This window comes from Oryx dammah, unplaced genomic scaffold (genome assembly GCF_014754425.2).
Source record: "Oryx dammah isolate SB20612 unplaced genomic scaffold, SCBI_Odam_1.1 HiC_scaffold_13, whole genome shotgun sequence".
Lineage (NCBI taxonomy): Eukaryota > Metazoa > Chordata > Mammalia > Artiodactyla > Bovidae > Oryx > Oryx dammah.
The window spans coordinates 6,388,074-6,416,045 of NW_024070197.1; the positions used below are offsets into that span (position 1 = coordinate 6,388,074).

The 27,972-nt window shown below is 44.8% G+C and overlaps 1 long non-coding RNA gene and 1 other non-coding gene across 2 annotated transcripts in view; one reads left to right on the plus strand and one right to left on the minus strand.

Annotated features, from left to right (window-relative positions):
- The window catches only part of LOC120872093, a 15,164-nt gene extending 10,222 nt beyond the window's left edge, over positions 1-4,942 (minus strand). Inside the window, exons 1-2 of the long non-coding RNA XR_005723173.1 lie at positions 4,871-4,942; positions 991-1,089 (exon numbers count right to left, since the gene is read on the minus strand). This is a non-coding gene — a long non-coding RNA (uncharacterized LOC120872093). The remainder of the gene's footprint in view (positions 1-990; positions 1,090-4,870) is intronic.
- Positions 4,943-11,661: 6,719 nt separating this feature from the next.
- Positions 11,662-11,768, plus strand: LOC120873368. The gene has a single exon (XR_005723443.1). It is a non-coding gene; the product is annotated as a U6 spliceosomal RNA (small nuclear RNA).
- The last annotated feature ends 16,204 nt before the right edge of the window (positions 11,769-27,972 follow it).

Sequence of the window (27,972 nt, forward strand, 5' to 3'; positions counted from 1 at the left end):
ATGGTGTGGCTTCCTCTCTGTCCTTGTGACAGCTGACCTGAAATCATACTCTTGATCCTTTCCCATTCACCTGATTTTCTGCTAATTAGCACCTCATTCTCCACAATCCAGGGATCTTTCTTGTGCTACAAAAATAGAGTTATGATTCAGGTCAAAATCAGAAATTCCTGCTCAGAAGAACTGTCATACTTGGCTTCTTCCAGAATCCAAACATTCTTTTTTAAAAATAAATGCATTTGCTATCTTTAATAATTTTGTTTATTCATTTACTATGGCTGGAGTGTGTGATCCTTGCTGCTTGGACCTTTCCCCAAGTTGGCCAAGTAGGGGTTACTCTCCAGTTGCAGTGTTTGGGCTTCTTATTTGCTTTGGCTTCTCCTGGGTGCACGGGCTTCAGTAGTTGTCCCATGTGGGCTCAGTAATCGCAGCTTCCAGGCTCTAGAGTGCTGCTTTAGTAGTTCTGGCCCACGGGCTTAGCTGCTCTGTGACGTGGGATCTTCCAGACCAGGGATCAAACCTGTGTCTCCTGCACTGGCAGGTGGAAAATCCCAGCTCTTTTGTCAGCCAAGAAATGAGGACATTATGAGGGACAGAAAAATACTTCACAAATTACCTTACTATTTGCCTCCTTCTGAATGCACAGGGAACAGTAGAATATACCATATAGTATGTATCAGGTATCTAGTTCCTTTCCAAGAGTTACTGAACCAAGAACACAAGGGTATAAAACAGGCAACTGAATATTTCAAAGTTTGAAATCAGCTTTATAAACACTCAAGCTCTGGAAAAACTCCTTGTGTATCACACAGTGGGTAGGTCATCAGAAGGAAAGACAAGTTTGAACTCCCGATGCCAAACACGAAGCCTTACATGTCCAAGTGAACAAGGTTTTCAGCTCAGTCAAGAAAAACAGGGCTCCCAAGAAACAGCGAGGGAAAATGCAGAGATACCCCTAAGTAGATCCCTACTTCAGAGGGAAGTGATTCTCACCCACAGACAGCAGGTTCCTGAGGGTCTCTGGGCAGGGTCCAGACAGTCCCACTCCTCGGGAGTGAAATTTACGAACACATCCTTGAAGGTCAACTGTGCCTGAAATGAAAACACATTTCACCAACAGGCCCTGAGGAGGGTTCTTATTTTCACAGAAAAGGAGAAGAAGTGAGACAGGTAAGGTCAGTTCAGCTCAAGTAATATTCTGATATATCCATGCAAATCTATATGGAGCAAATTGTTGCTCTCTAATTTAATTTCCTGTTTTTTCATAAGATGATGATATCCTCCAATCAACATGAAGTCATCATGGGTATGGACAAGGCAGGAAAAATATACAAATTCCAATCAACAGTGGGTCGTTGATGCAGAAGTGTTAACGTTCTACACACTGAGTGACATTCACTATCTAGATGAGTTACAGCAAGACTGCTGTCTTCAGAGAGGACAAAGTCCACAGTGGCTTTAAAGGAACACAGACTGTGATTGAGGCTGTCATCATCACACTGATGAGAGGTGTCTCAACACTTCATACACACTAAGCATTACTCTAAAGACTTTACCCATATGAACTTGTCATCAACATAACAGCAACAGTAGAGAAAGATCTGTGTCCATCTTACTGGGGAGAAAGCTCTGTCACTCTAATAAATAGCTCCAGTCTAACAGTTAAGAAATGAGGCAACAGCACCTGAGCTCAGGTGGTTGGGAGAGACAACTGAACCTAAGGAATCAAAGAGTTAAGTAACAGTATAAAAGACCATCCCCAGAGAGTTCCCTGAGAATACCTGAAACAAGTTCAAGGGAGCTGAAGTGCAATGGAACAGCATAAATAGTCACTGTACAGGGTCACCCCCTCTAGCCCCCAACCCACACAATGTCAATAATCTGACTACTATTTACATTATTCATGTGGTGTGGTAGAAAATATTAATGGCCATGGAATGCACACTCAAGATACAACTGCAACTGCTCTAAGCATAAACCGTATTTATGAGATGGTTTTGTAATAAAATCATGGAGTTACATATCCATGCACTCATGCATGCACAAGGAAACACACAAGTGATTGAAACACGAGTTGTCTTTATTTTTTTCTTTCGTTCAATCAAAAGTTAGTGAGTATCAACTCTGTGTCCCTAAATGGGAGTACAGCAGTGAATATGACGGAGCTTACCAGCAGCCAGCCGGCCAATTTATTTCAGCTCAGTTCAGTCGCTCAGTTGTGTCCGACTCTTTGCGACCCCATGAATCGCAGCACGCCAGGCCTCCCTGTCCATCACCAATTCCCAGAGTTCACTCCAACTCACATCCATCGAGTCAGTGATGCCATCCAGCCATCTCATCCTCTGTCATCCCCTTCTCCTCCTGCCCCCAGTCCTCACAGTATCAGAGTCTTTTCAAATCAGTCAACTCTTCACATGAGGTGGCCAAAGTACTGGAGTTTCAGCTTTAGCATCATTCCTTCCAAAGAAATTCCAGGGCTGATCTCCTTCAGAATGGACTGGTTGGATCTCCTTGCAGTCCAAGGGACTCTCAAGAGTCTTCTCCAACACCACAGGTCAAAAGCATCAATTCTTCGGCACTCAGCCTTCTTCACAGTCCAACTTTCACATCCATACATGACCACTGGAAAAACCATAGCCTTGACTAGACGGACCTTAGTTGACAAACTAATGCCTCTGCTTTTGAATATGCTATCTAGGTTGGTCATAACTTTTCTTCCAAGGAGTAAAATTACATCCATAATTTTAACATCACTATTTTTATATGTGCTGTGAAACAGGCCTGGTGCTAAGAGAAGATTCAACAGAAAGTCGTGACCTACATGGAGAAGTCAGACAAGGTCTCTGTGAGGAAGAAACACTTAGGATTGGCAAGGTGGGAAAGAGAAGAGTTCTGTAAGCAGAGAGAAGAGCCTGAGTGCTCTGACACAGGAAGATATTTACTGAACAGAAAACCAGCCAGTGTGACTGCAACGTGGGAACGAGGACGGGATAATGCCAAGTAGAGGCTGATTTCTGCAAGGCCTATAAATTGAAGACGTTATTTCAAAAGCAACTGGACAAGACTTAAGAATCTGCAGGAGGAAAGTTAGAGGTTTAGGTTTGTTTTTCAGCAATCACTCTGCTATGCGAGGAGGCTGATGTTCAGTTGGCTCAGTCATGTCAGACTCTATGGGACTCCATGGACTGTAGCCTGCCAGGCTCCTCTGTCCATGGGATTCTCCAGGCAAGAAAACTGGAGAGGGCAGCCATTCCCTTCTCCTGTATTTTGGCATCTTTGGGACATTAAAAGTGAATCAAACGTAAGTTTGATTCAGTAAGTTTGTTAACATTCTATTTCCTTTTCACAGCTTATTTGGTTTGTTTATGCTGGGCCTTTGTTGCTGTGATCCGGCTCTCTCTACTTGTGGCCACACTGCATGGAGTTGTGTCTGCGGTGCCCAGGCTTCTCATTGCAGTGGCTTCTCTTGTTTCGGAAGACAAGCTCAAGCATGCGGGCTTCAGTAGTTAAGGATTCCGGGCTCCAGAGCACCGTCACAGTAGTTGTTGGGCATGGGCTTAGTTGCTCTGTGGCATCTTCCAGGAATTGGGATGGAACCCGTGTCCCCTACATTGGCAGACACATTGCTCTCCACTGTATCACCAGGGAAGTCCTCAACGTTATCTTATACTATTAAAAACATAAAAAGTAGTACAAGTAGAAAATAATACAGAAAATACTTTAACGCTAATCTGTATATAATACCTGTATTTGAAAATAAGATGACAGCGTCCCCGGTGGCTCAGTGGTGAAGAGTCCACTGACCAATGTAAGAAACACAGGTTGTTGCCTGGTCCGGTAAGATCCCACATGCTGAGGGGCAACTAAGCCCATGAATCTCAATTCCTGAGCCAGAGCTGTAGAGCCCAGGAGGTGAAACTACTAAAGCGAGTGCTCTCTAGAGCCTGGGCTGCCAGACAAGAGAAGCCACCACAATGAGAAGTGTGCGCACTGCAACCAGAGTGGTCACCGCTCTCCAGAACTAGGGAAAAGACACTGAAGCAAGGAAGTCAGAGTACAGGAAATATATTTAAAAAATCATAATGTGATTTTTATCATTAATTTTAGGTATGCACTTATTAACAAACTCCAAAATTTATTATTTTATTCCACTTAGAAAATACTGAATCAAGATTAGTAAAGTTGGAAAATTCCCTCATGGTCCAGTGGTTAAGATCTCTCACTTCCACTGCCGGGTTTCAGGTTTGATGCCTACTCAGCAAACTAAGACCCTGGAAGCTGAATCATGTGCTCAAAAAAGAAAGAAAAAAAATTAGTAAGCCCGATTTCACAGTTTAAATTAGATGGTGTAACGAAACACTCCCTAGCCCTGACATCTCTTTCTGAACGTTCCATTCCATTCCCAAACACTTAAGTTTTCACGGAGGTGTTCATTTAGTTTTAAATGTCCTATAAAAAGTCAGAACTGATTTCCCCTCATTGGCCTCTTTGGCAGATTTTACAAAGTACTGTACATATTAATACCTGAGGTCCACCAAAGCTTCTTTACCCTGATTGACAGAGAGCAGACAGTGCATCCACATGGGCCTTAAGCAACTCCTGCTGCCCAACAGCACCAAGACCCTGTCTCTAACCCATGGGTGAGAAGCCCTGCCCAGGACAGTGCCCAGGGGAGCCTCCTCACAAGGGCCAAGTCACCAGGTCATGGGGAGACGGGATCTAAGTGGAGACGACGGGCCCTGAGGGAAGGACCCGGGTGAGTGTGCATGTACAGGAGTCAGACAGGATACCTCAGAGTCAGACACGATTAGTGAGTCCAGAGAAGGGCATTTCAGGAAGGCAGTGTGAGAATCCACTGAGAATATGACCTTACCAGAGAAAGAGCCATGCCTGACTCCTGTTCTTTCCTCTTCTGGGCTTCTTCATCCATGAGTCTTCACAGTTCTATCATGAACGTGGAAAATATGCTGTTTAATGCTTAGGGTCAACACATTCCCTTCCTGAGCCCCAACCACACACAGGGAAGCCCTCACAGTGTGGAACAGACAGTCCTCTGTGCACACTGTCTCAGGAGGGACGCAGGATGGGCAACTCCCACAGAGAGACCAACACGGGACTTTCCCACACTTTCCCTCGGATCACACTTCCCTCCTGGTGAGGCTTTATGTACACAGAGCAGGGGGCACCTCCGCTCACCCCATGATCCCCTTCAGGTCACACAGCAGGCCCTGGTCCAGCCCCACTCAGAGTAGAGTGCCCTCCCCTCCCCCAGGGCTGGATCTCCGCCTCAGAAGTGGAGGCTAAGAGTCCTGGTGCTCAATGCAGGATCCAGATTAGAATCATCCACGGCCTGTGCACATTCCTGAGGCGAAGCCCCACATGAGATCTTGAGGAGCATGTCTTTTGGGGGAGGGGTACAAAACATGCCCGGGCAAAATGCCTCATGATCTCATGTGAAGCCTGGGTTGATCACTAGTGAAGGATTAAGGCCAGGCCACCTCCCACTTTCTTCTTTTCCAGCTTGACTGAGACCAACGAGAAGGGTTATGTGTACATATACCATACACCATGTGATCGTGTGACACGTGTACCCTTTGAAATATTTATCACAATCATGAACCAACACATCCATCACCTCCAAATGCCCATGTTCCGTGTGTGGTGAAAACACTGACAACGGACTCTCTTGACAAATTCCCAGCATGCAGTAGCAGAATAGGATTAACTACAGTCAGCGTGCTGCACACACCTCCCCAGGATGCACTCATTTTACAACTCAAAATCTGTACCACCCTTCAACCAACATCTCCCCAACCTCCCCACCTCCCAACCCCAAATAACCACCATCCCACTGTCTGGTACTAGTGAGTTTCACTTTTTTACATTCTACATATTAGTGAGCACATACAATATCAGTCTTACCCTGACTGTTCTAATTCAATTCGCATAATATTCTCTACATTCATCCAAGCAGTCCCAAGTAACAAAAATCTCCATCTACATGGGAAGGGATAAGAAAACCTTCCTCAGTGATCAATGCAAAGAAGTAGAGGAAAACAATAGAATGGAAAAGACTAGAGATCTCCTGAAGAAAATTAGAGATACCAAGGGAACATTTCATGCAAAGATGGGCACAATAAAGGACAGAAATGGTATGGACCTAACAGAAGTAGAAGATATTAAGACATGGCAAGAATACACAGAAGAACTGTACAAAAAAGATCTTCATGACCCAGATAACCACGATTGTGTGATGACTCACCCAGAGTGAGACAGCCTGGAATGCAAAGTCAACTGGGCCTTAGGAAGCACCACTATGAACAAAGCTAGTGGAGGTGATGGAATTCCAGCTGAGCTACTTCGAATCCTGAAAGATGATGCTGTGGAAGTGTTGCACTCAATATGACAGCCAGTCTGGAAAACTTAGCAATGGCCGCATGACTGGAAAAGGTCAGTTTTCACTCCAATCTCAAAGAAAGGCAATGCCAAAGAATGTTCAAACTACCACACAATTGCACTCAGCTCAAATGCTAGCAAAGTAATGCTAAAAGTTCTCCAAGCCAGGCTTCAACAGTATGTGAACTGTGAACTTCCAGATGCTCAAGTTGGATTTAGAGAAGGCAGAGGAACCAGAAATCAAATTGCCAACATCCACTGGATCATCAAAAAAGCAAGAGTTCCACAAAACATCTACTTCTGCTTTATTGAATATGCCAAACACTTTGACTGTGTGGATCACAACAAACTGTGGGAAAATCTTAAAGAGATGGGAATACCAGACCACCTGACCTGCCTCCTGAGAAATCTGCATGCAGGTCAAGAGGCAACAGTTAGAACTGAATATGGAATAATCAACTGGTTCCAAATTGGGAAAGGAGTTCATCAAGTCTGCATAATATTACCCTGCTTACTTAATTTACACTCAGAGCACATCATGCGAAATGCTGGGCTGGATGAAGCACAAGCTGGAATCAAGACTGCCGGGACCCAGCATGAGGAATCCTGCCCATGGCAAAGGTCATGAGGAAGAGACCCGACAGGCGAAGGTGAGTCGGATCTCGAGGGAACGTCCCTGGACCTACTCGAGCATCTACCCCAAAACCGGAATCTGTGTGCCTTACTATATTATGCCTTTCACCAACTCCTCTGACATTAACAGAGAGTGGTCCCCCCATCACCTTTTTCTGGAAAAAGTTAATTTAGAGCTTTTAGATAATAAGTCTCCTGGGCATAATAAGAGTGTTTCAATCCAAAAATCCCTCTGATGGCTTTCTAGCCTGCCTGACAGCTTTATCTGGACTCTTACAGCTCCGCATGTGATTGTTTACAGCCTCCTGAGCAGGAGAGGAACAGGAAGCTTAAAACATCCTAGGAATGTAGGGCCTTCCAAGGAGTCAAAATCATTAGAATAGAACTGATTAAGGATTTCATTGTTGAGCCAATACTTGCTGCCACGTTTTCATATCTTTTATTTGTTGATATAGTTGGTATGTAGAAAAAACAGGTAGTAGCCCTGGCATTAGCAACATTAGATCTTTGAGTTAAGTACTTTCTTTGTTATAACCCACCGCACCTTTGTTCTACAGGAATGTAACTTTATTTAGTACTTTGAGGGTGATGCAGATTAAAGAAAATACACTTCAAGGGAAAATGAGTTTTCTGGTTGATAGACATTTATCTAGGAAAAGAGCCATAAAACTGTTAACAGGCCTCTTGGCCAGCAGATAATGTAAATCACCTGAGACCTTTTGTATATGGGAAGGTATGCAAAAAGAAAGCCTAGTCTCAACAAGGGTCAGGACTGCTGCCCCTGCATAATTCTGCATATTCCATTATTTCTCTATGTACAACTTAGGGTATATAAGCTGCCTTTGAAAATAAAGTTGTGGGTCTTGCACTGATGCTTGCCTCCCCCATGTCGTTCTTTTCTCATTCTCCCTTTTCAGATTGAAGTCCCATCTGGACCATAGAGGCTCGCCATGTCTACTTATTTGCCTGGGCTTCTAAGACTCACGCAAGAGGGAGCCCAAGGTGGGGCCCCTCCGCTATTCAAGCAGGTGCCTGTGGCCTACATAGACAGTGAAAGTCCCTTGTCTTGGGGTTTTATTGGTTTTCTATGTAAACCAAAGAATACAGCCTCTTTTCTCCTCTATTTTTCACTACATTATTCTTCTCTAATCTCTCTTTAAATCTCTAATTAATCTCTCTTTAATCACCGACTCCATCCCCGCTTCGGATACCCTGGATCCAACTGGGGCTGGACCCTGGTAAAGATTGCCGGGAGAAATATCAGTAACCTCAGAAATGCATATGACACCATTCTTATGGGAAAAAAGTGAAGAACAACTAAGGAGCCTCTTGATGAAAGTGAGAGAGTGAAAAAGTTGGCTTAAAACTCAACATTCAGAAAACTAAGATCATGGCATCCGGTCCCATCATTTCATGGCAAATAGCTGGGCAAACAGTGGAAACAGTGTCAGACTTTATTTTGGGGGGGCTCCAACATCACTGCTTACGATGACTGCACAAATGAAATTAAAAGACACTTTCTCCTTGGAAGAAATGCTATGTCTATGACCAACCTAGACAGCATATTAAAAAGCAGAGACATTACCAACAAAGGTCTGTCTAGTCAAAGCTATGGTTTTTCCAGTAGTCATGTATGGATGTGAGAGTTGGAGTATAAAGAAAGCTGAGTGCCAAAGAATTGATGCTTTTGAACTGTAGTATTGGAGAAGACTCTTGAGAGTCCCTTGGACACCAAAGTAATCCAATCAGTCAATCCTAAACAAAATCATTCCTGACTATTCATTGGAAGTAGTGATGATGAAGCTGAAACTCCAATACTTTGACCACCTGATACAAAGAACTGAGTCACTGGCAAAAACCCAGATGCTCAGAAAGATTGAAGGTGGGAGAAGGGGATGACAGAGGGTGAGATGGTTGGAAGGCATTACCGAGGAGATGCACATGAGTTTGAGTATGTTCTGGGAGTTGGTGATGGACAGGGAAGCCTGGCGTGCTGCAATCCGTGAGCCGGCAGAGTCAGACATGGCTGAGCAACTAAACTGAACTGAATATGCCATTACAAATATGTGTGTATATTTGCCTGGGTTACCAATGAGGACTTCCCTGGGAGCTCAGAAGATAAAGAATCTGCCAGCAATGCAGAAGACCCAGATTTGATCCCTTGGTTGGAAAGATCCCCTGGAGAAGGGAATGGCAACCCACTCCAGTACTCTTGCTTAGAGAATTCCATGGACAGAGGAGCCTGGCAGGGTACAGTCCCTGGGGTCACAGAGTGTGACATGTCTGAGTGACTAACACTTACACTTACATGTTTTCAACCTGGATCCTGGGGCTCTTTAATCAATAGAAATAGTTATAAGACCAGAGGGGAATTTCAAGAAAGGCTTTATTGGGACTCTTGCTGCAGTAAGGAGAGACAGAAAAAGAAGTGTGTGCCCCTGCTCCTCCCAAAAAGGGGGTGAGCTGATCTCTTTGGTTAAAGCTGGAAGGAAGCTGAGGTAATCTGCCTGGCCTCAGGCCCCCTGGTGGTGCAATCAGCAGGGGTCATGAGAAGTGACCTGATTTTGCTTCTGGAGCCTCAGAAATCAAGCTTGGTTTGTGGTCCTTTTACTTATTGTTCAGAATTGCTGCCCACTCATGAATGTGCGTATAGTTTCTTTGTTCAATTACACTTTCTTTGTGGCCTGTTGCCCAAGAAGACGTTCGTCCAGGTGCAAGAACTGCAGTGAAAGGTCCCAGGACCCAGCCTGTCTCATACACACATCACGGTTTCATCATCCACTCAGTTGAGAACAGACATTCAGGTTGTTTCTACAACACATGGCTGTTGTGAATCATACAGTATGGGTTACGGGAGTGCAGGTTACTCCTTCAAAATACTGATTTTTGCACAGGACTTCCCTGGTGGTCCAGTGGTGAAGAATCTGCCTAGCTCTGTGGGGGATGTGGGTTCAATCGCCGGTGGGGAAACTAAGACCCCACAGGCCGTGGAGCGACTAAGCCCGAGCACCACACTAGAATTTCAGTGCACTGAAACCAAAGATCCTGCAGGACACAAGTGAAGCCAAATACATAAACAGTTTTTAAATTTTTCCTTTTCTTAGCTATATAATTAGAAGTGAGACTGCACGATCCTATGCATGTTCTATTTTTAATCTTTGGGAAACTCTGTACTGTTTTCCATGTACCATTTGCATTGCCTTCAACCGTTTACAACCATTAACTGTACTGTGCATGGACATGGCAGACACCCAAGATCTGTAAAGACGATGAGAGAACAATAGAGGAATCCACTGCGCTGGCAGCAACAAGTAGCAGCTGCGTCATCTCCAGAATAAGCCTCTGTATGACAGGTTACTGTGGAGCTGATAATCCTTGGATTCTAAGAACAAGCCTTCACAGCATCATGCAAAACTTCTGCCATCAAAGGTGAGGCCAAATCATTACCCTTTGAGGCTGAAAGAAACTTCCAAACCTGCATCTGGGCCAACACACTCCCCAGAGACCTACTAATAATCCACCCATCCTGCTATGCAACCCCCAGAAGTTTCCAAGCCTTAACAACTCCTGTGTTAATGATGGAATAACATACACAAAGACGCCCAAACACCAACGAGACTCAAGACATCGTATCAGTCACAGTGACCCCAGCAGCCCCAAACTGTCATCACCCAAATCTAATAACACAAGACAGATGTGTAGGCTGATGCACACGCCCCAGTGCAGCTTCACCATCTTCCAAGGAACACGCCAACTTCTCTTTTTTTACCTTCCATCTGAAATCTTCTTCATTAGTAACTCAAACTAACAGAAAAACTATAGGTAATCTGCAAAGTGATCAATGGAATTTTAAAGACAGTTATTCATGGGTCTGATTCTAGCCCTCCCTAAAGACCCCACAGAATCCACTGTGTGTAAGGGGTGCTGTGGGGCACCTCCTGGATCCCAACCCCCTTCTCTGAGACCACTGTGCCCATCCTCCTGCACCCAGACCTCCCTGTGGGCTCAGCTCAGGCCTTGATTCTAACACACTGCAGGGTAACAGTCCTCAACCCAATTCCACTTCCTTCCTTCCTCCACAGGTGTGACCATGTGTTTCCCAATGAAACCCAGTCATGCAAACCTCAGTCACAGCATCTGGGTCCCAGGGAAACTGAGCTAAGACACTATGGCATGCCCACCATACCATGCAGCACACAACTGGCCATGAGCCCACATCCAGGCCCTCCAGGTAGAACTGAAACCACCTTTGTCAACAGTTCCACACACCCCGTGATCCCACAAGTATGAATGTCTCTCTCTCTCACACACACACACCCTCATTCATTGGGTTCATCCAGAGGCCTACTCTTGCTGCCACAGCCCTCCTGGAGACTCTGGCAAGCTCCCCTTCACTTTCCCCCAGTTTTCTACCTCTCCATGCATGGTTGAACAAGAGGGCTAAATAGCAGAGACCAAGGGCATGAACATCGCAACAGAGTTGTGCACAAGCTGCAAATCCAAGGACACTCCGCACTTAGTACAGAGACCAAGGAGCTGGCCCTCCTGGGAAAACCTGCCAGCAACATGGGACATCAGAAAATTTTACAGGCCCTTGAGATTTGGTTGGATTGAGCTCAGTGAAGAATTAACACAGTGCTCGCTTCGGCAGCACATATACTAAAATTGGAACGATACAGAGAAGATTAGCATGGCCCCTGCGCAAGGATGACACGCAAATTCGTGAAGCGTTCCATATTTTTAATGCCAGTCTATGTCTGATGCAGGATATGACACGCTTGGGGCTGACGCGCGGGGATGACCCAGAGAGATGTTGTGGGGAGGGGGGTGGGAGGGGGGTTCATGTTTGGGAACGCATGTACACCTGTGGTGGATTCATGTCAATCTATGCCAAAACCAATACAGAATTGTAAAGTAAAAATTAAAAATAAATAAATAAATTAAAAAAAAAAAAAAGAATTAACACAGATAGAGAGACCCCAGTCTCACTGACCCCTGTCCTCCCCAGTGAGAGCTAACTGGAAGATATCCCTGATCTTTAAGGACAGGGGGGACTCCCTCATATCCCCTTGGATTCCAAACCTTCTGGCCACTCTAACCACAGTAAACTCAGCATCCCCTGATCCGAGCAGATAAACTGCTGGAAGGCAGAGCTGCTGTCTAAGATGGCACCCAGTCCCTGGGTGGACAGAGCTTAGAAGACCTGGGGGCTGCAGTGAGCAGTGACACAGCAGGCTAAAACATGGGGACACTTCAAGACACTAGATCTATTTGGCTCATTAGGACTCCCCATATCTTTTTGCTTTTCAGTGATTAAGTGTCCACATGGGGTAAGGATCAATTAGAGTTGAAATGTCCAGAACAGATACAGGAACCATCATCACCTACCTTGTCCCCTCTTTCTCCCCTGAGAATTCTTCAGCCCAACCCATATTCCCAGTCCTCACCCCCAGAGTGAGATGCTGTGAGCATCTAGGGAGGAAGAGCAACACGGTGTATCCTTCAATGGAGGAAAAAAAGCAAAGACTCCAAATAGTCAAAGGACAAGGGCAATTCTGATGAAGGTGATTAATATAGAGGTAGGAAACCTGGTTAATGTGACAGAGAATATGGGAAGGAGACGGGGAGACCTTGCTGGCCTAGACCTGAAGGAACAGAAAGAGCAAGGGCCACGGTGTTTAGTGACCAAAGGCAGGTGTAGAAACTAAGATCCGAGACAGAGAAGGTTTTGGTGTCTATGAACAAGGACTAAGTGAATGTAACCGGGACAGACTGACCATAAGAACGGGGTCAGCTCCCAGGATGAGGCTGGAGACACTGGCAGCGACCTGAGGGTGACAAAGGGCTGTGGAGCCACCTGAGGAGTCAGGATGCTGCCCTGAGAACACGGGGAAGCCAGTCAGGGTGGGAGGCCTCCCTGCAGATTGATCCTTATTCATAGAAGACATCAGCTGATATTCTATTTTACTCTAAGCATATGTTCCCGCCTCCATCCAACTGTTGTCCTTTTTCATTTTGCAAAACTGGGACCCATTTCAAATTCTAGTAACAACTGGGCTCTCCTTCCAAGAAGAACTGCCACACACAGTCACACACCCAGTTTGGCCAATCATTTCAGTGGTCACTGTTTCTCAGATGCTGGACCCGAGAGAAACATCATCAGATCACTTCATTGCTCACTAGTTACCAGATCACATAAAAGAGAGGAAAATGGAGTATCAGACAAACTGCTTAAATTAGGTCGTGACTCTTAATATGAAAGATCACTGACATTCTTCCTAAGTACTCATCAAGACAGTCTACATCTCTTTACCAGTTACCAGAAAAATGCTTCGAACATATAACATCAAGAAGAAACAGCAAATGGGCCTCAAATAAACATGAAACAAACCTAAAGTGAATCAGCTTGTTAAAAATTTTTACTGAAGAATTAAGGAGTCAAGTTCAAAAAAAACATTTGAGAACACAGCATACTTAGAAAACAATGACATGAATTATTTACAGGAGGGCAACAAATCTTATTTCAGAAGCGAATAATTCTTTACATCGGTATTGAATGATCTAATCTATCCCAAGCTACAAAAAGAATTAAATGTAAAGAAAGGAGAAAGCAAAAAGGAAAATGATCACCAAGAACATTTTTAATGTTCCTGGAAAAGGCACCATGTAGTAAGAGAGTCAGTCAGTTCTGCACATGGATGTTATCTTTTAATACAAATAATTACAAAAGGCACAAGCCTTACAGACAGAAGTTTTGCAATTCTCATCTGTATAATGTAAAGAAACAAGTTTTAAATTTATTAGATCCTAAAGCCAAAAATCAGTGTGGTGGTTTTGTCACTAGCTTGTGTCAGACTCTTGCGATCCCATGGACTATAGCCCGCCAGGTTCTTCTGTCCACTGGATTCTCCAGGCAAGAATACTGGAGTGGGTTACCATTTCCTTCTCCAGAGAATCTTTCCCACCCAGAAATTGAACTCGGGTCTCCTGCACTGCAGGCAGATTCTTTACCGACTGAGCTATGAGGTAAGGCAAAAATCAATGCATCACGACTTCATAATCCTTATCCAACCAATTCAGCACTCTCCTGGATCCAGTCCCCTCCCCCATCTGCATACTACTTGTTTCCACTTCATTTAGTTCATCTGCTTCCCTGCTTCTTTCTCCGTCTCCCTTTCTCTTCCCCTCTGCTCTCCGGCTGTCCTCCTCTCTGCTTCTTCCCTGACTCCCATCCGGCCTCTCGCTGCCATCTGTTCCCTGTAAAATGCTTCTAATCCAACCTCCTTGAGGATCCTAAATCTCCCATGAATTTCTGCCTTTCTTCCTCCATCTCCGCCCTCCCTTCCTCCCAACTCTCTGGCACCCCCAAGTGGCTATGCTTCCTTTCACCTTGCTTGCTTTCTCAGCTCCTCCAATTACTGGATATGAGTGAAAGTCGCTCAGTCCTGATGACTCTTGCGACCCCATGTCTGTAGTCCGTGGAATTCTCCAGGTCAGAATACTGGAGTGGGTAGCTGTTCCCTTCTCCAGGGGATCTTCCCAACCCAGGGATCGAACCCAGGTCTCCCGCATTGCCAGCGGATTCTTTACTAGCTGAGCCAACGAGGGAAGCTCGATCACTAGGAGTCCCCTTTCTCTCCCAGCAGGATATTGCTCTGTAAACCAAGGTTCCAACTCTTGTATCCCCTTTGCGGGCTCTGTGTGAACCGCCTCTCCACTGTCGCCCTCTTTGGGACCCCTGATTTACAGCCCCTCTACTTGAAGGCTATAGAAGGGGTCGGCAGAGGATCAGATGCTTAGATAGCATCCCTGGACTCAATGAACATGAATTTGAGCAAACTCTCAGAGATACAGGGGTCGCCAAGACTGGGACTGAACAACACCTTCCTATTTTGCTCACCTTTAACACTCTGGAGATCCTGCTTTTCTCTAAACTTCTCTCCTTGCCTACCCGCAACCTTCAAGACTTCCTCTCTTTCATGTTGCCGTCTCTTCGCAAGTTCCTCACCAATTCTCTTGTCATCGATTCTTCCTCAGGCTTTTTTCAGTTTTCTATTTCTCTCGACGTCTTTGCTTCTAATGACACCACACCACACCACACCCCCACTATTTACGGGAATGGCGGCTGAAGAAGAAGCCCTCCTTCTGCAAGAGCCAAGTTCTCTGGAATTTGGCAGGGAAGAACCACAGGGATCAAGTGGCTGGCCCAGGTCACCCACCCCTACACACAATCAGGGGAAAGGTCATTATGAAGACAAGACCCGAGGAGACACGGGCGCTGAGAGGGAGTGGGTCTCAGGAGCGGGGCGCGCTCCCCAGAATCCCAGGACCTGGGAGAGGACGTGGCTTCCAGGGGCCGAGAAGGCGAGGCTGAGGACCGCGGAGCGTAAATACCCACCTCGTGGAAGAGAATTTTATGCGCTGCAGGAAGTGCAGAGGGGACAGTAAATGGTTTTAAGACGGAAGGAGGTGCGAAATGCAGCGTTTCCGAGTTCCAAAAGCAGGAACCGGCTGCAGTGCAGACTTTAAACCAAAAGGGAGGCGCCCCTTCACCGCTCACGGAGACCTCTGAATTTGCTGGGGTTGGTGGGGCGGGAACAGGGATTTAGTCAGCAGAGACCCTCAGACCCGGGGTACCGAGGGAAGCCAAGTGAGAACGGCACGTGTGACTTAGAAACTCACGCCGCGCTGCTGAGACAGCTGCACCGCCGGCTCTCCGCTTCCGGATGTGGGAAGCTGCGCGGGCCCGCAGTGAAACGGCGGGGGCGGCCTGGGGAAGCGGCCTAAAGGGAGACAAGCTGTCAGGGTGCGGGTCGTGGAGGGAAGCCGGGTCTGCCCTGCACCTTGCGAAGGTGAGGCGGGCGGGGCCGAACAATTCAATAGTGTAATCTCCGAGGAAGGTGACTGCAGGAAATTAAAAGACGTCTGCTTCTTGGAAGAGAAGTTAAGCAAAGGCTGACAACAAAGGTCCCTATACTCAAAATAACGTAATGTTAGTTCTTCAGTCATGTCCGACTCTTTGCAACCCCATGGAGTCGGACTCCTCTGCCCGTCAGACTCCTCTGTCCAGGGAATTCTCCAGCCAAGAATACTGGAGTAGGTGCCTATTTCCTTCTCCAGGGGATCTTCCTGACCTACGGATCAAACCATGTCTCCTGCAATGCAGGCACATTCTTTACTGTCTGAGCCACCAGGGAAGCTCAGATATAATCTAAGTGTGATGGAAATAGATGAGATGAGTGGCAAATTCAAGTTGTGGTTTTAGAATATCACGGAATTTTTCCCCCAAATATTTTCCATGCTTTGATTGAATCCATGGATATGCAGATATGAAGGGTCCACTGTATTTTCTTCTCTCCAAATATCAAATTCCAAGCAAGTATGTAATATCATAGAGAGTTTCAAATTAAATTCACAGGTTTTTTGTTTGATTTTGCTTTAACCTGTCATGAAACATACTGCCATTGAGTCTTTGGATGTGGCATCTAACCAAAAGCAGCTGCATATGGTAACCCTCTGTATGAGAGGTGTAAACAGGTAAGAAGACATTTTTGTGGACTATTTTTAAAACATGATAAATGGCATTGTCAACATTATTCACGACTTAAATATTATGTATACATTACAGATCATCTCCATTTCAACAATAATGTAAGGGGAACACTAGAAAATAAAAATTTTATCATGTTCTTATGCAGTGCTTAAGCAACTGAATGTTTTATCTGAAGAGCCTATGATATAAAAATTAGAATCAAAGTATTGCATTTTGAATGTTGGTCCATAAAGAAGGCTGAACATAGAATTCATGTTTTTGGACTGTGGTGCTGAAGATGACTCTCGAGAGTCCCTTGGACAGCAAGACGAGTCATCTAGGACCATCAATCTCTTGGGGCTGCTTTGAGGAGGGCAGGAAGAACTCCATCTTGAGGCCTGTCACCCGTCTAAAGACAGCAGCTGAACTGGGCCTGAACTTTGCCCAAGAATGAGGAAACCATCCTTATAGTAAAACCAGGTCTCCTTGGAGACCTCTCTCCCCACAAATGGCAAAGACTGGAGTTAAGATCAGGCTGCTCTGGTTAGACTAACAATGAAGATATCCCCCTTGAAGTATAATCACTGTTCCCCTTTAATTGTTAGTTCTCCCTACACCTACATGTTGTAAAACCAAATCATATACATCAAAAAAAGTTGCGAACATGTGAACACTTACTTAGTGAGGGGTATAAAACCGAGTCTCTCGAAAATGTCGGGGTCCTTGTTTGGAACTGATTCCCCTGGGACGTGCTGGGGTAATAAACTGTTCTCCACTGTCTTGACTGTCCTCCGAGGTGTGCTTTCCGACTCTGGATTCTCATTTTTCCATAACAAATCCTAAAGGAAATCAATCCTGAATATTCCCTGGAAGGACTGATGCTGAATCTGAAGCCTCAATACTTTGGCTACCTGACATGAAGAGCCGACTCACTGGAAAAGACCCTGATGCTGGGAAAGATGGAAGGCAGGCGGAAAAGAGGATGGGATGGTTGGATGTCATCACGGACTCGATGGACAGGAGTTTGAGCAAGTTCCAGAGATGGTGAAGGGCAGGGAACCCTGCCTTCTGCAGTCCATAGGGTTGCCAAGAGTCCGACAGGACTGAGCGACTTAACAACGAGCCACTCCAGTATTCTTGCCTGGGAAAGCCCATGGACACAGTCCCTGGGGATCTCAAAAGAGCTCTGACTGAGCACTGTGACCATTTTATATTTCTCTCTGATTCTAATGCTCATACAATAACCAGCATCCCTGAAAATAATCTCCTAAAATGAAGTCTTTGTAGTCAATTTACTACCATGCTCAAATAAAACAGAAAAGGACAATAATACTCCTCCCTAACATTTGAGAAAGAACTTCAGCTCAAGCACCAGTCCCAAAGCTGAAATTCTAAACTAGTTCCTGAACACGTGATTTGATACTTATGAAATTATCAAGTGCCATGTCATAATTAAAATGACTTCTTCTGTATAAATTACTACTTATTTCATGCACTGTATCTGTTAACTCAGGATCTTACATCGAGAGGAAATCAGACCCTGGGACTCTCACAGCAACGGCTGAATTTATTTGGGCTAGAGGAAGGGGTCAGGGAATAGGGAGGTGTAAAGTGACTGGAGACTATGGATAGGTAGGAGAGGGGACCCCACAGGCGCAGCTTAACAGCAAAAACAAAAACAAGTACCTTATGTTTCCAATGGTTGACCGCACCTACCAAGTCTCAGCTTTGGGAATTGGCTGTAGAATCCCATGCATGGAAGCGAGGACGCTATACTCCTCAGCCATTGGTGTCAGAAGAATGCCACAGTGAAGGGCGGGGCGTAGGGCACACACATGTGCCTGGGCCTGTGAGGGGCCGAGTGAGCCGGGTGGAGCCGGGCCAAGAGGACACCTGCTGTGTTCTTCCTTTTGGTTCCCAGGTATCTTGTCAGGGTTTAGAAGTACATGAGGGTCTTTCCCGTCTTGTGTTGCATCATTGATTCCTCATAACTGTAACAGTTTTAAAGTAAAAACTTAAGATTCTCTGGGATAATTGTGTTGGAGAGAAAGGTTTCCTCTTAACAGGATTCCTGCTGATGAGGCTGAAGCAGTTCAGTATGGGAACTGAAACCTGGTGTGGTGGCCAGGCTGGGGGTGGGTGGGGGTTGATGGGGGGTGGTGGCTGGACCCAGAAATATTCCTGCAATTACAATTAATTTAAGCAGTTTAAGTAAACAAGAACTGGCTTTGTGTAAGGATGACAAGCTGGAATGTGAAACACGCAGCTCTTAGTAACACCTCACAATAACACCTAGAAGGAGAAAAATATCTTGACATTCCACTTCTTCAAAGATCAAGCTTATTAGTCACTGCAGCAGCCCAACCACAATGCACCCTGAGGGGATGCAGGCTGGAGCAAACCAGGTACCATTCTGAGCTTCCGACATAGTAGCCTTGGTAAATCAGGAACAGCCTCTCGGGCCCATCGTCCTCCTCAGGAAGTCCAGGTAAGTTTAGGGGAGTCTCTCCTGGTTTTCAGATCTCCCAGTTATGGGGTGATGATCCCAAATTTTATTTTTCAGGGTATTAATGGTTAAAAGCCCTGCAAAATGAGCGACTGAATTGAACTGAACTGAACGGTTAAAAGACACAGGAGAATCCTGGTTGAAAGATACTGGGATTTGCTCAGTTGAAAGCCACTCAGTGACACTTCCCTGGTGGTCCAGTGATAAAGAATCCACCTGCCAATGCATGGGACACAGGTTTGATCCCTGGTCTGGGAGGATACCATATGCCTTGGAGCAACAAGCCCAAGTAACACAAGTACTGAGCCTGTGCTCTGCAACAAGAGTAGCAATAGCAGTGAGAAGCCAGCACAGCAATTAGAGTAGTTCCTGCTTGCTGCAACTAGAGAAAGCCCACGTGCAGCTTTCTCTGCTGCAGTGAAAGGCTCAGCACAGCCGAAAGGAAAAAAGACATCGAGGGATCTGAACTGATCAAAACAAGGAGATTCAGAATGCCAGTCTCCAACCAAACACCAGCCACATTTATGTATTTCATGTACAGAATTTATAGCCCCTGCTCGCCACAAGGAGAGAAAAGCCAGGGGCACAGTGAAGACCCAGCATGGCCAAAAAAATTTTTTTAAGTTATTGAAGAAGAGAGAAAAAATTTCCTGTAATGAGAATTGCATTCTTCTTTATAGAAACTGTTTCTGTTCCATGCTTATGATGCTTATGATGACATAGCTTCAACTACTTTTGAGAAAAACTTGTTTTTATCATAATATATGTCATATATGTATAAACATCATAAGTGAATACTTCCTCAATGTAATGGAATGTCAAAAATTACTAGATGATCACTTGACAGTAACTAGGCAGTTTTAGTTTTTATTTAAAAATTATATATGCTCTCTTTTCCTTGCTGTCTGTTTCCAAAAGTTCCGTCAGATGTGGACAACAAAGCAGACTACAAAATAACATCTTGAGAAGACATTACAATTCAGTTTCACCAAAATTATCACCAACTTTGCACTATTTATAAATATTTCTATCTGTATTAACTGACTGAACTCAAGTCCTAAAGGAACTTTCTTCATGTTTATAGGGCAACTACTATGTTCCATAACTGATAAATCCTTTAATGTAACACATTTGATGAACCATATGAAAAACCAGATTTCTGCTTTAAGTGACCATTCCCCAGTCTTGATGATCTTTTAAAAAACTGGTTTGGTGTGGGAGGCTCATGGCTAAATTATTTAGTTTTAATTCCACTAATGTTATTAGCTATACTATTGTATTTTGCCTGTTTCACAAGATTATTGTTTCTTGTATAACCAAATGTATGCTGCTGCTGCTGCTGCTAAGTTGCTTCAGTAGTGTCCGACTCTGTGTGACCCCCATAGATGGCAGCCCACCAGGCTCCGCCATCCCTGGGATTCTCCAGGCAAGAACACTAGAGTGGGTTGCCTTCCTTCTCCAATGCATGACAGTGAAAAGTGAAAGTGAAGTCACTCAGTCATGTCTGACTCTTTGCGAACCCATGGACCGCAGCTTACCAGGATCCTCTGTCCGTGGGATTTTCCAGGCAAGAGTACTGGAGTGGGTTGCCATTGCCTTCTCCGAACCAAGTGTATGAGCCTCCAACAAAAATAATGACTGGACTTCAAGCAGTTGATCAAGTGTATAGCTTGATATGTGATCAGTGATTGTAATAATGTTACTCTAGATATGGGAGTAACTTCCACTTTCAGATGTTCAAGCTGAATTTAGAAAAGGCAGAGGAATCAGAGATCAAAATGCCAACATCTTCTGGATGGATCATCAAAAAAGCAAGTGTCCTAGAAAAACATCTACTTCTGCTTTATTGACTACGCCAAAGCCTTTGATTGTGTGGATCACAACAAACTGTGGAAAATTCTTAAAGGGATGGAAATACCAGACCACCTGACCTGCCTCCTGATAAATCTGTATGCAGGTCAAGAAGCAACAGTTAGAACTGGACATGGAACAACAGACTGGTTCCATATCGGGAAAGGAGTACATTAAGGCTGTGTATTGTCACCCTGCTTATTTAACTTATATGCAGAGTACATCATGCAAAATGCAGGGCTGGAGGAAGCACAAGCTGGACTCAAGATTGCTGAGAGAAATATCAATAACCTCAGATATGCAGATGACACCAGCCTTATGGCAGAAAGTGAAGAAGAACTGAAGAGCCTCTTGATGAAAATGAAAGAGGAGAGTGAAAAGCCTAGCTTAAAACTCAACATTCAGAAAACAAAGATCATGGCATCCGGTCCTATCACTTCATGGCAAATAGTTGGAGAAACAATGGAAACAGTGAGAGACTTTTTTTTGAGGGTGGGGGACTCCAAATCTTTGCAGATGGTGACCGCAGCCATGAAATTAAAAGACACTTGCTCCTTGGAAGAAAAGCTGTGACCAACCTATACAGCATATTAGAGAGCAGAGTTTACTTTATTAAAAAAGATCCATGTAGTCAAAGCTATGGTTTTTCCAGTAGTCATGTATGGATGTGAGAGTTGGACTGTAAAGAAAGCTGAGCGCTGAAGAATTAATGCTTTTGAGCTGTCATGTTGGACAAGACTCTTGAGAGTCCCTTGGGCTGCAAGGAGATCAAATCAGTCAATCCTAAAAGAAATCAGTCCTGAATATTTATTGGAAGGACTGATGCTGATGCTGAAATTTCAATACTTTGGCCACCTGATGTGAAGAACTGACTCATTGGAAAAGACCCTGATGCTGGGAAAGACTGAAGGCAGGAGGAGAAGGGGATGACAGAGGATGAGACGGTTGGATCGTGTCACCGACACGACAGACATGAGTTTGAGTAAGCTCTGGGAGTTGAGGATGGACAGGGAGGCCTAGCATCCTGCAGTCCATGGGGTTGCAAAGAGTCAGACACGACTGAGTGATTGAATTGAACTGAGATATGGGAAGATGCAACAAGAAGGAATACTTTCCTGGACCATAGCTAGAAGACAGGTCTGCAGAGATCTTTGACTATGGAAACCTAGTCCAGTAATAGCACACTGAGTGACCTGTCAGCAAAAACCTTCTTCAGAACTGGGAATGAACCTTCCCAGCAACATGAGACAAAATGTTCATGGAATGCCCCCCAAAACATGATCAGATGTATGACCACAAGAGGGCCGTGTCAATTACAAATTGGCACTTACCAAGGGCATTGCCAACAAGTGAACGGCAAAGGTATTTACCTTCTGCCTCACGGAGATTGAACCCCATTCTGCTAAAGCTGTTGACTTTCAACAGCCCTGGAGGGACTGTTCACATCCACAATTGGCTGAGTTCAGGGTTCTTATGGTATTTTTTAGACACTTTGCTTGTTGTGAGCAAGTCATTCACACACATTGGAGTAAGAGCCCAAGCCAACATTTCCCCAAACAACATAGGGGAAATCTTTAGTCCCTGAGGCAACACTGTCCAGCAGTACTATTGGACTCCCTGTGTTTCTGGGTCCTGCCACCAGAAAGCAGACAGCTGCAGTGGTTCTTCTGCAGTAGGAATGCAGGGAAAAGTATGCTTCAAGTCCAGAACTGAGAACCAGCAGTATTGTCCCACAGTAGTTGTGAGCAGAACATATATGGATTACTTACTACAGGCTGCCAATCTTGGGCTGTCTCACAAATGGCCCTCATGTCTTGGACAATGATTCATACACTGCTGAGTTCGGCTCTTTGGGAGGATAGGAGTTTTATATCAGAATCTACAAGGTTTAATTAGTCCCAGTTAAGCCAAGTTTTCAAGAATTGTCTGAATTATCTTTGGGGTCTCTTGCCTCAGAAGGTATTGTTTTAAATTAGGTGTCCCAGTGTCTTTTTTTTTTTTTTTTTCTGTCCTGAACAGTTTGCAGGATCCTAAGTTCCCTCACCAGGAATTGAACCCGACCTACTGCAGCAAAAGTGCGAACTTGTAACCACTGACCCACCAGGGAATCCCTCCAGTGTCCCTAATAACAGGATTTGTATTGGCCACGTGTTTGTCAGTCTTCCCTGCGGTGCTGTCAGTCCAACTTCCTGCCTTACCTTTTTGTATACTTGGGGAGGGGGAATCGGTCTCCTTCTCCAGAGTGTCCACAAATGTCATCTGCCTGCTTACCGGGTGCCCTGACAGGATGCAGAGGTCAAGCTGTTCTGGTGAAAAAATCATTTGTGCATTTAATTTACAGAAGAGGGATTGGACATGTTGGCATATATAAGAAACTGTGTTTCAGGTTGAGGTCCCCTAATCGGCATTGCAGAGGTTGTAAGAAAGAACCGCTTTGCACTTCTCCAGAAACTCCTGTGACCGGGATGGACTGAGTCGTTCTCCACACCATCTTGGTATCTACCAGAGTATGCAGCACTGTAGCTATCAGAAGGTCAGTCAGCCTGTCCCCACAGTCACAGGTACCTGGGGCTCCTGGGGCATCATCAGAGTGTTCATCTCTTTCTACTGCAGTGACAGGCTCCTGTCTGTTACTGTTTTCCTTCTTACTCCTTAGCCAAGGACAGTCTGTTTTCCAGTGCCTTCCTTACACTAAGCGCATTGTTCCCTCCCCCACGGTGCCTCACCTCTCCTCAGGTTACTCGTGATCTGGGAATCCACTGCTGACACCAGGTAATGTCGTTTCAGTCTTGCATCTTCTTGCTTCTTTTGTTGTCCCCTGTTGTTGAACACTTTTAAAGCAACATCTGCCAGTTGAGAAGGGGTCATTCCAAGTGGACCATCTAACTTTTGTGATTTTCTTATGTCTGGGGAGGTTTGTCCAATAAAGGCTATGTTTACCATTCTCATTATTTTCAGAGGCTTCAGGGTTTGCATCAGAGCAGTGCCTATAAAGTATGATCAACTCTTTCTAGAAACTCTGATGGACCGTCATTGGGTTTTTGGTGTATCTCTTGAATTTATCTAAGCTCTTTTGCCTGGGTACTCCTTTTCAAATACCCTCTCAGATACACTTACTGTAATGCTCTCAGTTCAGTTCAGTCAGTTCAGTCTCTCAGTCATATTGGACTGTCTGCGACCCCATGGACTGCAGCATGCCTGGCTTCCCAGTCCATCACCAACTCCCGGAGCTTATTCAAACTCATGTCCATTGAGTCAGTGATGCCATCCAACCATCTCATCCTCTGTCGTCTCCTTCTCTTCTCACTTTCAATCTTTCCCAGCATCAGGGTCTTTTCCAATCAGTCAGTTCTTTGCATCAGGTGGCCAAAGTATTGGGGTTTCAGCTTCAGCATCAGTCCTTCCAATGAACACCCAGGACGGATTTCCTTTAGGATGGACTGGATCTCCTTGCAGCCCAAGGGACTCTCAAGAGTCATCTCCAACATCACAGTTCAAAAGCATCAATTCTTCGGTGCTCAGCTTTCTTTATAGTCCAACTCTCACATCCATACATGACTACTGAAACAACCATAGCCCTGATTAGATGGACCTTTGTCGGCAAAGTAATGTCTCTGCTTTTTAATATGTTGTCTAGGTTTGTCATAGCTTTTCTGCCAAGGAGCAAGTGTCTTTTAATTTCATGGCTGCTGTCACCGTCTTCAATGATTTTGCAGCCCCCCAAATAGTGTTTCACTGTTTCCATTGTTTCCCCAACTATTTGTCATGAAGTGATGGGACAGAATGCTCTGATCTTAGTTTTCTAAATGTTGAGTTTAAGCTAGCTTTTTCACTCTCATCTTTCAGGTTCATCAAGAGGCTCTTTAGTTCTTTACTTTATGCCATAAGGGTGGTGTCATTGCATATCTGAGGTTATTGATATTTCTCCTGGCAATCTTGATTCCAGCTTGTGTTTCATCCAGCCTGGCATTTTGAATGATGTACCCTGCATATAAGTTAGATAAGCAGGGTGACGATATACAGCCTTGACGTACTCCTTTTCCTATTTGGAACCAGTCTGTTGTTCCATGTACAGTTCTAATTGCTGCTTCCTGACCTACATACAGATTTCTCAGGAGGCATGTCAGATGGTCTGGTATTCCCATCTCTTGAAGAATTTTCAATAGTTTGTTGTGATCCACACAGTCAAGGAGTATTCAATGAAGCAGACGCAGATGGGAGGAATATTCTATTTAAGGGGCAGGGTTTCTGGGAATTGGGCCTCTGCCTGCCTTTTGGCCTTTTATGGTTGTCCTGTGAACTATCATTGTGCTTCTGCATGTGTCATTTAGGTGATGTGTTAGTGAGAGTGTAATGAGGCTTAAGGTCAACTGGAAGTAAACTCTTCCACGATTTTGTGCCTAGTTTTTGTCATATCCTTTTTTTTCTCAATGACTGTGTCATCCCGTCCCCCACTTCTTTTAATGGTTGTGCCCTGCCCCCTTCCTTCTGTCTCATTGTGATCCTTTAGAATATTGAGAATGTTGTCTTCTAAGGAGTGATGTGGCTTGGTGCCAGAGGAAGAAAAATTGATCTTTATGGTTGAGCAGGTTCTTCATTGAGGTCTGGTTAACAGAGGGCTCATGTGAGAGGAGGGAGGGAGCCAAAATGGGCAGAGGAAAAGTTTGCATTTAATTTTCCCATCTTGCCTTAAACTGTTGAGTTTTCATTTCATCAGTGCTCTCTCAGGAGGCAGACATCTTAGTGCATCCCACCTACTCTGAATGTGTGGGCAAGAGGGATCAGGAGACAGAGTGACTGAGAGAAATATAAATGTGAGGAGAACAGAAGAGTGGGTGAGATCAGAGGGCAGTGTGGAGGATGGGTGTTTTGCAAAGAGATGGTAAGAATGAAAGAATAAAGAGTGAAAAGTAGCAGATGGTAAAAAAACAAAGTGAAAGAAAGTTGGGATCTCTTGGGACATGAAGGAGTAAAGACAGAATAGGAGAAGAGCCCCTGATCAGTATGAAAAGGGAAAGTTAGTCCCTTAGTCGTGTCTGACTTTTTGTGATTCCCATGGACTGAAGTCCACTAGGCTCCTCTGTCCATGGAATTCTCCAGGTGAGAATACTGGAGTGGGTTGCCATTTCCTGCTCCAGGGCTGATCAGTATAGTGAGGGTATAAAAGGGTGGGAGACATGACCTAGGGGGAGACTTGATGCTGGGGAGAAGGGCTGGAGTGGGGACAAAGTGAGCAGAGGAAGAGAGGGTGGAAAGGTAGTTCGGCCACCAGAGGCGGGGCAGAGTGGGGATGAAGGGCATGTCACGGATTCAATGGTGGTGACCTGGAGGACTGAAAGAGAGGGACACAAGGAAACAGGTCAGAAAGGTTGAGGTGGAACAACGTGCAGAGAGGCAGGACAGCAGAGGGGACCAGAGAGAGAAACCAAATGAAAGGGAAACACGTGGAAGTGAGGGGGTGGAGATCTGGACCCAGATGAGTGCTGAGCTGTTTGCTTATGCATGATTAAGTTGTGATGTATTTGATTTGTGGCTTTGGACTCCAAAAAATAGCTTTTAAAATTATTCTGATAAGGATGAGGATTGAAAAATTCCTGTCTGTATGTGTGCATCTTGTAATTATTTGTATCATAATAGAGCTTCCATCTGCCATCCTGTTCAGCCCAGGAGACAGTGAGTGGACTCAGACAGCTGTGGGTCACCCTTTTTGTTTCCTGGTGTGGAGTAGAGGACGGGGAGACTGGTGGAGCCGGAAATGACATCTGTCACCATGCAATGCCTCTCTGAAGGAATGTTAAAGGTGCTTTTATTCCTTCTGGTGATGGTTTTGCTTTTTGTACATTGAATTGTTTTCTATAAAGAATTATTCTGAAATGTACTTTGCTGCCTTCTATAATCCACTCATATTCTTATGCTATATTCTAAAAGCTTTTAAAATATTTGGCTATGCTGGGTCTTCGTTGTAGCATGTGGGATCTTAGCCACTGGACCCCTAGGGTAGAAGGAACGTGACACCAGACTTTTTTTTTTAATTAAAAAAAAAACTTTATACTTTTTTTTCATCCATTTCAACTTTAGATCAGGACTTGTATGATTTCTCCTCTTTATGTTACATGTTGAAAAAGTTCGTTGGTAATAACTTAATAATTTTACACTTTTGGTGAGTACTTGGAAAGAAGTATTACCAAGTATTACCAAGTACTTGGACTGTAGTCTGCCAGGCTCCTCCATCCATGGAATTTCCCAGGCAAGAATGCTGGAGTGCGTTGCCATGCCCTCCTCTAGGGGATCTTCTGGACCCAGGGATAGAACCGGGGTCTCCGAATTGCAGACAGACTCTTTACCATCTGAGCCACCAGGAAAGCCCAGTAAAGAAAGCTGATGATCATTTAACAGTCTCTTTTCTTCCTTTTTTTATAATGTAAAACAGTGAGCTGTGAGGAACTAAATAGACATTCACCTAAGTCCCTTCTCTGTAAATGAGAATCTGTCTATTCATGATGAGATAAATAGACATGTCTGTTCAGCATATTTCTAACCTAACTCCATTTCAGTGTTTTCCTGAGGCGTAGCTATGTTTTTGCAACTCAGTTTTTTTAAAAGTATTTTATTTAGATGTTTCTGGCAAAGAGAAATTACATGGTTGTTATCTATGTGACTAGGGATTCCTTGTTTGCTCAGTGGTAAAGATTCCACCTGCCATGCAAGAGGCACGGAAAGACCCTCTAGAGAAGGAAATGGCAACCCACTCCAGTGTTCTTGCCTGAAGAATTCCATGCACAGAGGAGCCTGGCAGGCTATATAGTCCAAGGGGTTGCAAAGTTGGGCACTGAGCAACTAAACCACCACCAGTGTGATCAGATCTTGAAAGAGAGCTTCCCTTTGTGCTTATGGACACAGAAGATAGCCCCAGTGTTTTTAAGTGGGATGCACACTAAGGACAAACTGCCCACTGACTAGCCCATCATGCGACCTCTCCAGAATTCAGTTATACCTGGTTCTTTCACTCAACTCAAGACAGTTTCAGAAATGTCTCCCTGGTGGGCCTGAGGGAGAT